The sequence below is a fragment of the Pseudoliparis swirei genome, chromosome 9 (genome assembly GCF_029220125.1).
Source record: "Pseudoliparis swirei isolate HS2019 ecotype Mariana Trench chromosome 9, NWPU_hadal_v1, whole genome shotgun sequence".
NCBI lineage: Eukaryota > Metazoa > Chordata > Actinopteri > Perciformes > Liparidae > Pseudoliparis > Pseudoliparis swirei.
Genome location: NC_079396.1, coordinates 10,071,311 through 10,084,063, shown reverse-complemented (window position 1 = coordinate 10,084,063; position 12,753 = coordinate 10,071,311).

Here is a 12,753-nt window from a genome sequence, read left to right as displayed (position 1 = left end):
CTCCTTTTTGACTCCAATGCAACACCCTCGTTCAACATTGTGCATTTTATGTTACAGGAAACTCAAATCAAGAACAGATTGTGCCTGGCACAAACATTCTGTTGGACGTTGCAGATACATGTGTTTAAGGGGAACACGTTGGGTTTGTCACATGTACATCTAAACATGTCATTTACTGCTGATTAAATTTTTTAGAAATGTTTTAAATATTATTAGATGTCTTTATGAAATAAATAAATGATGTCTGATTATCAACCAGTATACATTTGCACATATAGATGTCAAATATGTGTCATCGCCAATCGCCCGAGGCTCACAGACACTTCCAGAATATGCCAAACAATCGTCCAATAAACGAGACCAAATATTAGCAAAGAAATTATTAGTTTGTGGGCAAAAACTTTAAACTTCACAGCCTGCCATATCAAGTCTCTTTAAGTAATTAAACATGAATATCCCTTTTTCCCCTTTAAGCCAGAAATCTGAATCTGCTTTTTTGGCTAAGTAGGCTTTTTTGCTTTTAATGCATGTACGCAGAAATAGAATAGCTAACAAGGCCAACACATCTGAACAAGATACACATTAAACATAGACATTTGACTAATATGTACAGATGTAATTATATACAGTATATCATAGTATTTCTAAAATAAGAATAATAACACAAGTAAATGAGTAAAACATAAGGCAATGGTGTACCGTACAAAGGGTGCTGGAATAAAAATGGGATGATTCATCTAACTAGTGGCAAAATAAAGTAAGTGGATATGACAGTGTGTGTGTACCGTGTGCTTATATGTGTATATATATATATATATATATATATATATATATATATATTGATTATATTTACATTTGATACAAATAAATTCAAATAAATTCTCAAACTCGAATGTTTTTCCATAGCCTCTTTGCATCTTTAGGATTTCATTTGATTCTCTCAATGAGTGGTTGACTGTTACCAGAGCTACTAGGCTTGCTTATGGTGACTGCTTACATCATTGGAAAACTTGTCAGCTGGGGTGATTTCCTTCATAAAACCGACGTGTGCAGGCCTGAGCTGCTGATTCCCTCCTGTTGTCGTGGTGTTTCTATTCTTCTCCCAGTCCAATATTTTACAATTCTCTCACAGAGCTCTTATCGAATGTGCACTGTGTTAATTAACTAGTTGGTGGAAGTTCATTTTTTCAATTGATATCCCACCTTTCTCAGATCATTAGTGATCAGTAGTGCTCTGTCTTGAAATGCTTTAAACTACTGCTGCCTCCCTAGGAGGTCAGTCCTAATTAAAGGGACAGTGTGCCACATTAGCCATGCATGGAGTCAAACCGGTAACCGAATTTGGATCAGTCAGCGCCCAAGGTTAAGACTGAACCCTTGACCCAGACCCAGTGCCCCCATTTCCCTCTTCCTCCTAATGCTTGCTCCTGCCTTCTTTACTTGGCTTAGCTGAATGCTCGCACACGTCTCCCCGAACAAGGACCCGGCGATGGCTCATTGTGTTGCTCTCTCTCCCTCCCTGTTTGTGTTTCTCTATCGCTATGTCCAACGTACAAGACTTCTTCTCAGCTCAGATTGGCGAACGCCATGGCTATATTCAAAACAAGTTACTTCATGATGTTTCTCTGTCGTTTTCAAATGTTTTATTATTGGTTCGGGTTGCTGTGTCAGCGTCTCATCTGTGTAAGATAAAAGCCATGAGGTGGATCGTAACTGAAAGACAGATGTTCATTTCACAACTGTGTATGCAGTTTAATATTTAATATTAATATACCAACCAACAATAATGAGTCCAGCCATTGTCTGTAAGACAAGCTCTTAAACAGACTATATCAGATTTTTGGAGCCCAAACTACCATGAACTGTTGCCTTTCTGAGGCCAGTGTAATGAATTTGTGATTGTTAATCTGTGTCTTTAACTGCCTCAGCTAAGACCGGTAATGGTTTCTTTTGAAGTGCTGGAGCTGTGTGTCAGGGGCCATGTTTGTGTTATTGCAGATCCTCTGAGAGCCCATTGTTTGGAGACCTCACAGGTTCCTCCTAATCTAATTGGCCATGGATGTCCTGGCTCAGGACCTGTCTCCATGGGACTGAAAGAGCTGTTCATGGCCTGGAAAGTCACTTGTCCAAATACAGCCTTGTTTAATTACAGGAGGGGGATGCATGCGTATCACTGCCCACAACCCCTCCAAGCCCAACAAATGCCCAGTCTAACCCGTTTCAGCCCAGAAGTTCATCCGCCCCACCTCCGAAAGAATCTTTATCCAAATAGGAACTGGATTTGGGTCTCTTCTCCTCCTTATCCCAAAGCCCTTAAGCACCCTCCACTTCTCCTCTGTTCACCTTCACTTTGCCAGTGACATACCTCCCAGTGGTTCTCCATCCAGTATAAGCACAAGGAGATCCTCCTATGCTATTACTTACACTGCACTTCCCTGATCCTCAGCCCCGCCACCGCTCCCATACCCAGCCAATCCCTGACCACCTTAACCTCCACCTCTATATTCCGAATTGCCAATCCCAATCTAATTTATGGAATATTTTTGAGGTAACTATATACAGCGGCAGGAGAGATAACATCTCCAGGCCCCTGTGAAGGACAGGAACTGTGCAGTGTGTGCTTAATAACATAAACTGCTGAAAAAGGGCCTGGGCCGGTGCATTGGCAGAGGAGCAGGCCGGTGAGACGGATAGAGAGAGCAGAGAGAGGGGACCCAGTGTTCTGGGGTGGGGTGGGGGTAATTGAGACCATGTGAGCCTCCCCCAGTGGAGGGATTAGAGAAGAAACGGAACTCTCTCAGCCCAGAGATCGCTTTCAATTAGATGCGCCCAGAGCAATGGTACTGGGGAGACAGGGAGGGTGAGAGACCAGCGTGGCCAAAAAAACGTCTGTTTGAAGGAGGGAGGAAAGGTGAAAGAGAAGTTAGGGTCATGTTCCCACCTCCTCCACCTCTTCCTGCATGTCGGTGCCAACGTCCGGGCTGTCCCTGTCATGTCTGTGTGTCGCAGTACAGTCTATCCATGTCATGAGGGCGAACGCATACTGATGGCATCACTGCGTCCTCATTTCTCTTTTCAGCTTTAACCTGCATTCGTCAAGGGGAAGTGGATGAAGGGCCTGTAAACACAAGTCACTTTGCGAAGCAACGCAAAAAGCTTCTAAGCATAGGAACTGTCACGTGAGATCATAACAGCTTTTCATGTCCTTTGTGTGCGTCTCATCAGCCACAATCAGAGATGCCACATTCACACCGTGCCAGGTTTTCAATGCCGATCTTGGCACGTCCCTTCCAGTCGGAGCACCTGAGGCGGCCCAGGTGTAACTCGTCTCAGGGAACCTGAACTCCTGAGCCATGACACTCGTGTATGTGAAAACCCTTGGGCCTGCTACCCACCGCACACAAAGAGGGATTAACCTCGGCGCGTTCTTCAGCCATGTCTGCCTGATGACCACGAGCTGGCCCCCTCCCCTTCATAGCTGTCACACATCAGCATCAATGCGATGTCAACTGTACACAAGTACATACATGTCTGTCTGGGGTTTGCCCAGTTCCTCTGCTGACTGTTTAACAAACGGAACACAGGCCTTTTTATGTATTTAGTTGGTTTCACAATGTATTACCGAACGGGGAAGGTCACACTTTAAAAAGGTCACACAGAAAAATGTGAAAGAAAGGAGTCATAATAACCGTCTGAAACGTGAAAGGTTTATTAAGCCAGGTGTAATGTATTGGTGGTTGATAACACAAGATCAGTCAAGTAGAAAATGTGACCACGAGCTGTGATGCGGAAACGCCTCTCCCTATGTACATTGTGTCCCATTGAATGGTCAGTGACTAGCAAGTGTTTTTACCCAATGAGGGTGATCGCTTTTGGGTTAGGTTTAGAGAAATACATATACTATATATAATTATAGCTAAATGTTGCAACGATAACTATGTACATATATGCAGAAATTCATTCGTATTCTCATATTATGAGCACTCTAAATTGAGCTGATGAGTCTGACCCCCACTCCCCACACACACACGCCCCCCCCCCCCTAACACACAACCCCATACACAGATGTTGTACATGGACAAGGCATCGCTTCATGCCCGTCTTGGTGATCCAGAGCTCCGGCCTTTTGTATGAAACGCCACATCAGCCTCTCCTGTGTTTAGGTTTTGGTTGGCGCAGCCATCCAGAAGCCCTGATTGTTTAGAATTTGCTGTTTATTTTCTCAGTCCCTAAATGTTTTAGAGGAAAAACCCTCACCGTAAAAGACTGACAGTCCGAAATCTTTATGTTATGCTTTCAGCATCATTTAACTCAAACTAAAGGGTTTATATGCATGCAGTTCCATTCCTGCAGTCTGCTCCTGTCCACTTTAAGAAGTGGACTCCTATGGGCCTTTGTATATCATTTTCCAAAGGCCATAAACTCTCGCTATGCCTGACAAAGTGTTGCTACAAGAGGCTTGGATATCTAACCTCCAATATTACATATGGGCACTGCTCATGAGAAGACGTTGGTGACAGCTGCATTTGCATTCAAGAGAGCTGAGTGGTTTTGCTCTTACATGGATACTTGGATGACTGAAACTGTAATCGAAGGCTGCCCTTTAAATTCAATTCAGTTTTTTTTTTATATAAGCAAGTCACTGATTTCTATAAAAAAATACTCAAACTAGGCCAAGTACATGACTTTGACTACAACAGATGTAGCATTTATTTTAAGCATTGGTAGGCCATTTCCATGGTGCTTACATGTGTAGATGGCACCTAATGGCACACAACCTTTATATAATAAATCAAATCAAATTAAATAAAAAAACAGCCAAACAATTACACAATATGGCCACATCAGCATCTGCAACATTTATACCTACAGCCATGGCAGGTTATTTTATCAATAGTTAAGCCACAAGGTGATTAAAATGAGGGGGAAAGAGAGAGAGAGAGAGAGAGAGAGAGAGAGAGAGAGAGAGAGAGATATTGGGGGTGTTTGAATGATTTCAAGAAGCTCATTCTTTTTCATAATTATGTCATATAATTTTTTCAGTGCACTTGTTGTTGCCATGATGTATTTCTGAAGTTAGCTTTTGCCAAAATAAACACATTTACATTTTTGTGTTATTTCATTTTAATATTGTTGATAGTCGGCTTCCACTCAGTTCAGTCTCATAGACGTATTTCACAGCGATGTCACCTATTTTGGCTGCTGCTATCTTCCTTTTTTATCCATCGTCATCTTGTTTTACTTTACTAAATGAACGTCATGCTGTATTGAAGAAAACTTGAAACTAACTATTGAGACCATAAACTAAAATCGGGAAGTGGGGTCATTTTCCAGTCCAGGGTTGTTGTGACAGGGTCTCTGGCTCCTGTTGGACCCTCCCAATGTTTATATCAGGATTGATTGGTCAGTGAGAATGATCCGGTCTTTTAAGCCCTCGTTTCTGTCAATGGAAGGTCAGTATAACAATCTCAGTAAACGGCTTGTCTTCTTTTATCTTGTAAATGGTGTTATTGTTGTGTGGCACTGCAATTGAGATCAGGCATGAGTGGGTCTCTTTTGTGAATGTATACAAGTGAGGAAACATTCATCCATCCTTAAAAGTGTCTGTCTTGCTCTGAAAAAAATAAAACAAATCCAGTCAATCATGCTCACGCTCCCCCTGTGCACACAAAGACATACTTCATTCTACATAATCATTGTACAATTCCGAGTACGGTACGGATGTAATTTTGTCTTGTTTTGCGATTATTAAACTTCTACAAGAGACAATTAAAAACAATCTGCGAAGAAACAAATTCAGACACCCTCCAAACATGCGGTCTGTTTTTATTATTTAAACATTATGTGCCGAGTATAGATTACTCTGAGTTTACATTTCTCTTCCTGAGTTAAAGGACAAAGTGGAGAGCTCTCAATGTACTGGGTTAAAGGCCAGAGTCATTGTCAGTCCCTATAAAGTAATTATGTGTTTGTGTTTATAGCATGTTGACTTCCCACTCTGTCTCTCCTCTGCACTCCATCTTTCTGACTAACTCCCCCACCTCCTCCTCCCTCCTCTCCATTTCTCCCTCTCTGTTCTTTGCACAAGTCGTCTCCCTCTGGGAAGAGGTGCCTGAGATGTTGGTACGGCCATACATCTCTGTCAAAATCTCTATGAATAAATTAACCTTTTAAAGATTAGTCCACCCTAATACCTCAGGGTTTTTAAACAGAGGAGCCCCTCCAGCCCCCACCCATTCTACGCCAAGCCTCACCAACTTGGTGGGAATAGTGGAAGGAGAACTTTTAAAGGCACAGACCTCATTTTTTCACTGACTATACATTTTTTTTTTAATGCTTGTTTTATTTAGCTGTTTACATTCATCATATGATTCTATTTTACGTAGCTTTTCTTGTTTTAGATCCAATGGCTGAACTCCACATATGTTGCATTTTCTTTTTTTCTTTTAAATTATCACATTTTCACATTTTTCGCCATTATCCAAAATTAAAGAAAAATCTCTTTAAAGAACCAGTGTCCAAAATGTAGAGGTCATTATTGACAGAAATACAATATAGTATTCATAGTATATTTTCATGTGTATAATCAACTGAAAGTACGAATTGCATTTTTTCTTAGATTATAGAATGAGGGTACTCTTTGCGCCCTCATGTTTCTTTCATTTCTTTACTGTTTTTATATAAGCCACCATAGGTTCTCCGACATACTTTGATAGGGAGGAATGAATATATATATATATACAGTATATATATATATATATATATATATATATATATATATATATATATATATATTGGCAACAATGTGCAACCTCACTGCTAGATGCCACTAAATCCTACACATTAAGATACCATCTTAATTATGTGAGGGGGTGAGGGGCATGCGACCATAGTCACACCTTATTAAACAATTAGTCTAAATTAGCAAATTCTGAACCAATCTCCAGTTTAATCCAGTTAATATAATTTACATTATGCACACATTTAAAACAAAAGGTAGAAGCACAAAGCAGCTCAGTAACTACTGCTAGATGTTCACTAAAGACAGTTTGGGTAATATTACTATATTCACTTTGGATTTCATCCCAAATATGTGATTTAGATAAAGGTAACTGTGGAGATGTTGTCTGATCTCCTGCTTGTCTTGCCCTGAAGGACAACTTAAAGTTTATTTCCCTTATGGGGGTTGAAATGGTAAAACACAATGACTTAATTAAAGATAGAGACACTGTTTGCTCTGCTGAACCTGAACCAGACACCGAATAACATAATGCACAGAATCCTATGTTTAATAACATTATCTCCTGTCTTGCTGTCATATAGGTATACGTAGTAATTATTTAACAGTATAATTACACTGTACCAAAGTGTGGTAAGTGTATTGCTGATAACATTTGAAATGGGAAAAGTATGCAGCATTTCTACTCAGCCGTAATGTTTGAGGCAGGCTGGTCAGAGGGATTGCATTTTGACATTACTGTGCTTACACATTCCATTTAAACTAGGAAGTAAATGTTTTTAGTACGACAAAGCAGCAGTTCATTGGCAGATGAAGTTAGGTGTGTTTGTTATTGTAAATGAGAAGAATCAGATTTTATAGACAATTTAAACCCTTAAGTTGCACAAGTTTAAATATGTTTCCTACAATCTGTTTCAACACCGCTCTGGGAGAATATCCAGTAATTCTTGTTGTTCCTTTACATAAAAACGTCTCCTTGAGTCCTGCAGCCAGATTCCGCCAAAAGCAGGGAGCAGTTGGACTCTCCCTGGCTTTTTTCAATGACTTGGGTTATTTAGATGGAGAACAGCACCTGGAGTCGCTCCAAGCACCCGAAGGCACTCCGACTGAATGCATGTGACTCTGGCTGCCTTTGCAACATGCATGTCGATTCCCCAATATTCTATCTTTTGCAACAGATTTGCTTAACTCAGAAAATACAGAGAAGATATTTACTGCTTCCACCGCAGGACAAGACATGTTGTCATTATGTTTAGAAATGTGAAAAACTATAGTCTTGTTGAAAAGCATATATTTTTTTTTAGAAACCAAACGTAACAGTGGTCTCTTGTTGGCAATTGAACCAGACCTATCCACCTTGGTTTTTCAAACAAATCAGGATAATTATGAGGAACAGGTTTTAGGTTGAAATTCCTTGAAAAATAAACCATTCTTGACTGAAAGAATATGACATGCATTGGCTATGTCACTGGTTTTAGGTTTCACTCTCAGGGCAGGCAGAGGCGTCTGCTGGACTTCCTGAGCTCTAACTTGTGCCAACTCATGTACTGAGGTCCCCCCAACCTCCTTTATTTTGGGGGGCGAGGAGGGCGATCAGTGAGGGAGGGGTGAAGGACAAGAGTTTCTCCATTCCGCCAGTCCTCCTGGTCCTCAGTCTCCCCTGTTCGACCTCATCACTCAATCTTCGTTTAGCCCCTGACATGTTTTAGCCAAGTACTCCTGGCCTAATTTATGTCTGTAAAGACCAGCTTGGCAAAGGGGAGCTCCCAGTAAAAGGCCACTGCCTAAGCCACTGACTTGCAAAGTGGCTAATTTAATTTCTTTTAGATGGGAGGAGGAAGCGGTAATGTCTCTATTACCACGAAAAGAGAAAAAAAATCAGCCATCTTGGAAAATGTGGGGCTACACAGATGTTCCCCTGGATGTGTGTTTTTTACTTTTTCTTTTCCTTTTCACATGCAGACAACTTGTGATGAGAGTCAAGCTGGTCATGCTGACCTTTGCCTCGGATCTGCAACGGTTGACAACATGCTGCTCCCTAATACGCACAACACATCCTCTGATGGTAGAAAGGCCAACACTGCAGAACACTGTCCAATTATCGTAGCTGGCCTCCAGACAAGTCTAGTGTGCCCTTGAGATTTATGGGCCAAATTCCCCCATCTAATGGTAAAGTAGAAGTTATTAACTTTTCAAAGTAAGCCTGTCTCTCATAGCCATGCACCCATGTCCCCCTTCGTTTTTTGTGTCTGCACACGCTGAGTTTAACTACCTGATTAACAATGGCTACATCTGCTCTACAGGGCAGGAGATGTGGACCGAAAGGTATTTTATAACCGTATTCTTCTGTCACTGATGTTTTATGACACACCAAGAGTGTTTCAGCGTCAGGATTCCTCAAGTCTTCAGCCTGTAGACGAGAGGACCTGAGATGGATTGTTGCTTTAAATCTGACACTCATTAGTTTCGGGACAGCCCAGTAGTGGTGAGAGGCAGTACCTACCTTTTCTCAGTAGGAGGCTCTAGAGATCACAGAATGCCTCCAAACGAAGAGCACAGCCCATCTTTTGGTGTGTTGCCCAGTAAGCTGCCAGACCCACAACAGCAGCAACGCTCCACATATGGAAATGCTTGATTTGATATAGTGTCATTTTACTTTGCAGAAATAAGTCTATGCATGTTCTCCTCCTTTCCGCAACCCGCCACCACAGTAACCCACGCAGTGGGAAATATGATCCAGGTCTACTACCAGTGCTTTTAACAAAGAACACACTTGTTATTAAATTATTATCTTCTACCAATAGAAAATTATGTTTTTTTACCATGAGAATCGGTCATCACATACCTGATAAGGGGCATGTTACTGTTGGATTTGTTTCCTGTTATTAGACACCGTAGCACAACACACTAGGGTTGAACAATACTGGAAAGTATGTTCTACATTCATCTAGATTGGACAAAATATTTTCTGAGGGAGTTCCTTGCACCGTCCAATGCTGTGTCAGTTCTGAACTTGAAGTCATTTGAGGTTTAAATATTTAGGTATGGTGATTAATCCCCCCCAAAAAATCTGTTCTCTACATGGATCTTTTTTTTTCTTCTTCTGATGTCATTAAGACCTAGAGCCAGGGCTAGATTCTTGCGAGTTATATTTAATTTAAATCCAACCATTCAAATTCATATTTACTACACTATATGTATTCACAGCACATACACAGTACAGCTATAGTTCCCTATTGCCAAGCTTCAGAAAGGGTGAGCCTTCTCCATGCATCCATACTGTAAAAGGAGTGATGTGCATTTGTGTTCTCGGCGCCTGTAAGCAGAAAGTAAAATGTGTTTGCGAGGAATCCAGGACCCATACAGTACAGCAGAGCCAGCAGCCAAGTCCGCTGTAGTCTGGAGGAGAAGGCAATAAGTACAATGTTATGATGTAAGTCATCAAACCTTAAAAATAACAGTGCCAGTTGTGATTTGCTGAAATTTCCCATAATATTTTTTTTTCAAGCTGCTGGAGGTAAACTGCATTGCATCGTCAGGTAAGTGTTATTCTCGCCCTTTTTTGGGCTGTATGCTGTTGTGAGTGGAGAAAAACAGGTCTGGCTCCAAGTGGTCAAATAACTGCAGCTTTTTCAGCTTCTGTGTACAGCCCGCTCGCTGAGCTGGAAGCAGGGGGCCGGAGAAAACAAAACAACAGTAAGCAGGGTCAGCGGACTGGATTGCCTTTGCTGAAGCCGTGGAAAGGCAATTTATTTCCAAAAGGGATATTACCAGAGGGCCCTTTGTTTCAGTTAAACAATAACAATGTTAAACTGAATAAAAACCTAATATCTGTAGAATATATGGTCTGTATTCATTCCCACATATGTACAGTAGTCTCAAATATTATGGAAGTAAAGATTTGATGATCATACATTTGTGGTGCTATTATATGAGCTGTACTGTAATCCACCTTGCCGTTCAGAGCATTTTTGTCCCCTGAAGAATGTGCCAGGATTAATCCTGTGCAGTGGCCAATAGAGGGCCACGGGCCTGGCCCCACCTTGAGCCACAAACAAACAAAACGGTATACAAAAAAGATTATAATAATAGTAATAATAGTAATACATTCCACACATTTTCAATATTAGTGTTTTTGAAATATGGAATATACCCAGTAATATTTGTAAAATATATGCTTTCCCTGCACTCCCTTCACGTCCTCTTCTCACGTCGGCATGTCTCAGCTGCGCTGGGGCCGAATCGTTTTGACACATAAGAGACCGGTCTAAGAAGCAGTTTAGCCAATTACTGATTAAAGATATAAATGAGTGACATACAAATAAATCAATCAACGAGGACAGATCCAGCATGGACAGTTACAGGAGTAAGGGACAAGAAGCACTTGTCGGAAAAATTAAGAATACACGAGAACACCAGGACACACATGGATAACTCCTCAAGCAGCCATATTGGACAAAGCGAACATCGCTACCAGCTGGACGACGGACACAGGAGGAGGTGAAGAAACACAACAAGGAGGTGGATAAAAACAGGCTAACAAGGTTCATAGGGATATATTAATATATGAACTTGTTCTATTATTAGATTATATATATATATATGTATATGTGATTTATAATATATGATATTTATATTTTATTATAAAATATTTATATTGTATATTTATATTATAATATATTTATAGATCATATTATTCGGAATATTATTATATGATATTTTATATATATATATATATATTAATATACGTAATTGTATGAATAAGATGTCTCTTATATGTCAGTGTTGCACTACAAAGTAGAAAATGCGTGTTTGATACTTGTTTTGCATTAAATCATACTGGGATGTTTGCTGAATTTAATGGGATGACCCTACCAAAATAAATGTCCACCAGCCGCCACTAATCCTGTGTGACCCCCACAGAAATGATGTTCACTCCTAAAATGTCATGGAGAAAGCAAACAGAAAACCTATCGGTTACCTTTTACAAAGAGAACCCGAGTTCTTTCTAAGTGAACAAATGGACCTGTCTTAGGGCGAGAGGGACAAAGGCATTCTCACTTTCAACACCCACGCCAACGCTGCTCCGGCCCCGACTGCTGCCTAAAGACCAGTAAAACTGTTCAAATGTTTCCTCCGCCCCAGAGTCTGGGCTAGTTCCCCTTAATCTCGCACTAGTTGAGGCCTCAGGAGTCTGTCACCTTTCCTGTCACGCTCGGCTGCCTGCAGCCCATTGGCTGGCAGCAGATTTATTTCTCCCTGTCAGGGCCAATAGCGTGGCGATGTGGCTCAGCCCACTGTTTAGTTACAGTGACAAACATGCTGATTAGAGAGGCCCGAATGATGGATGGCTCCTCGCTGGAGAGCGGCCTGAGTTTTTAGCGGGTCATAATGGGCCTGACACTGCACAGCCCCTCTCTCTCTCTCCCCCTTTCTTTCTGTCCTCTCCTGGCGGGTAGACCCCTCCCCCGACAGGTCACACTCATAAGGTCAGGAGTTAAGGGGCCAGCCTTTACGTATTGCCGCCAAATCAAAATGACCCTGTTTGGAGTCATATTTGTAGACACTCCATCATCATCATGGCCGGGGCGACACCTCTATTCCCTCCTTCCCCGTGGCCTTTTCTCCTGCGACCGCAAGCTCCCACGCAGGTAAATAGGAGGCTGCACAACCCTGTTGGCTTATTTAAACTGCTGCGCTCTCTTGCTCACTCCAGTGCTGCAGAGACACTCATGTACACAATACACACACAGATGGACACAAACCAACTGCCTCCAATAATGCAACTTTCTTATAGTGTGGTATTGAATTTATTTTTGCCAATTGGATTGAGCATGTAGCTTGCAGAGTGTGTCGGGGAGTGTTTGGGATTAAGTCATGCTTGAAAGGCTGTTCTATCTGGAAATATAGGTCCACCACTTAATTCACTATGAGGTCTGCAGCAGCGCTCAGACCTCTGCCCAAAGCCAGTGCCACTTTAACCTCTGGGATGATTTGGCCGAAGCACATTTCAG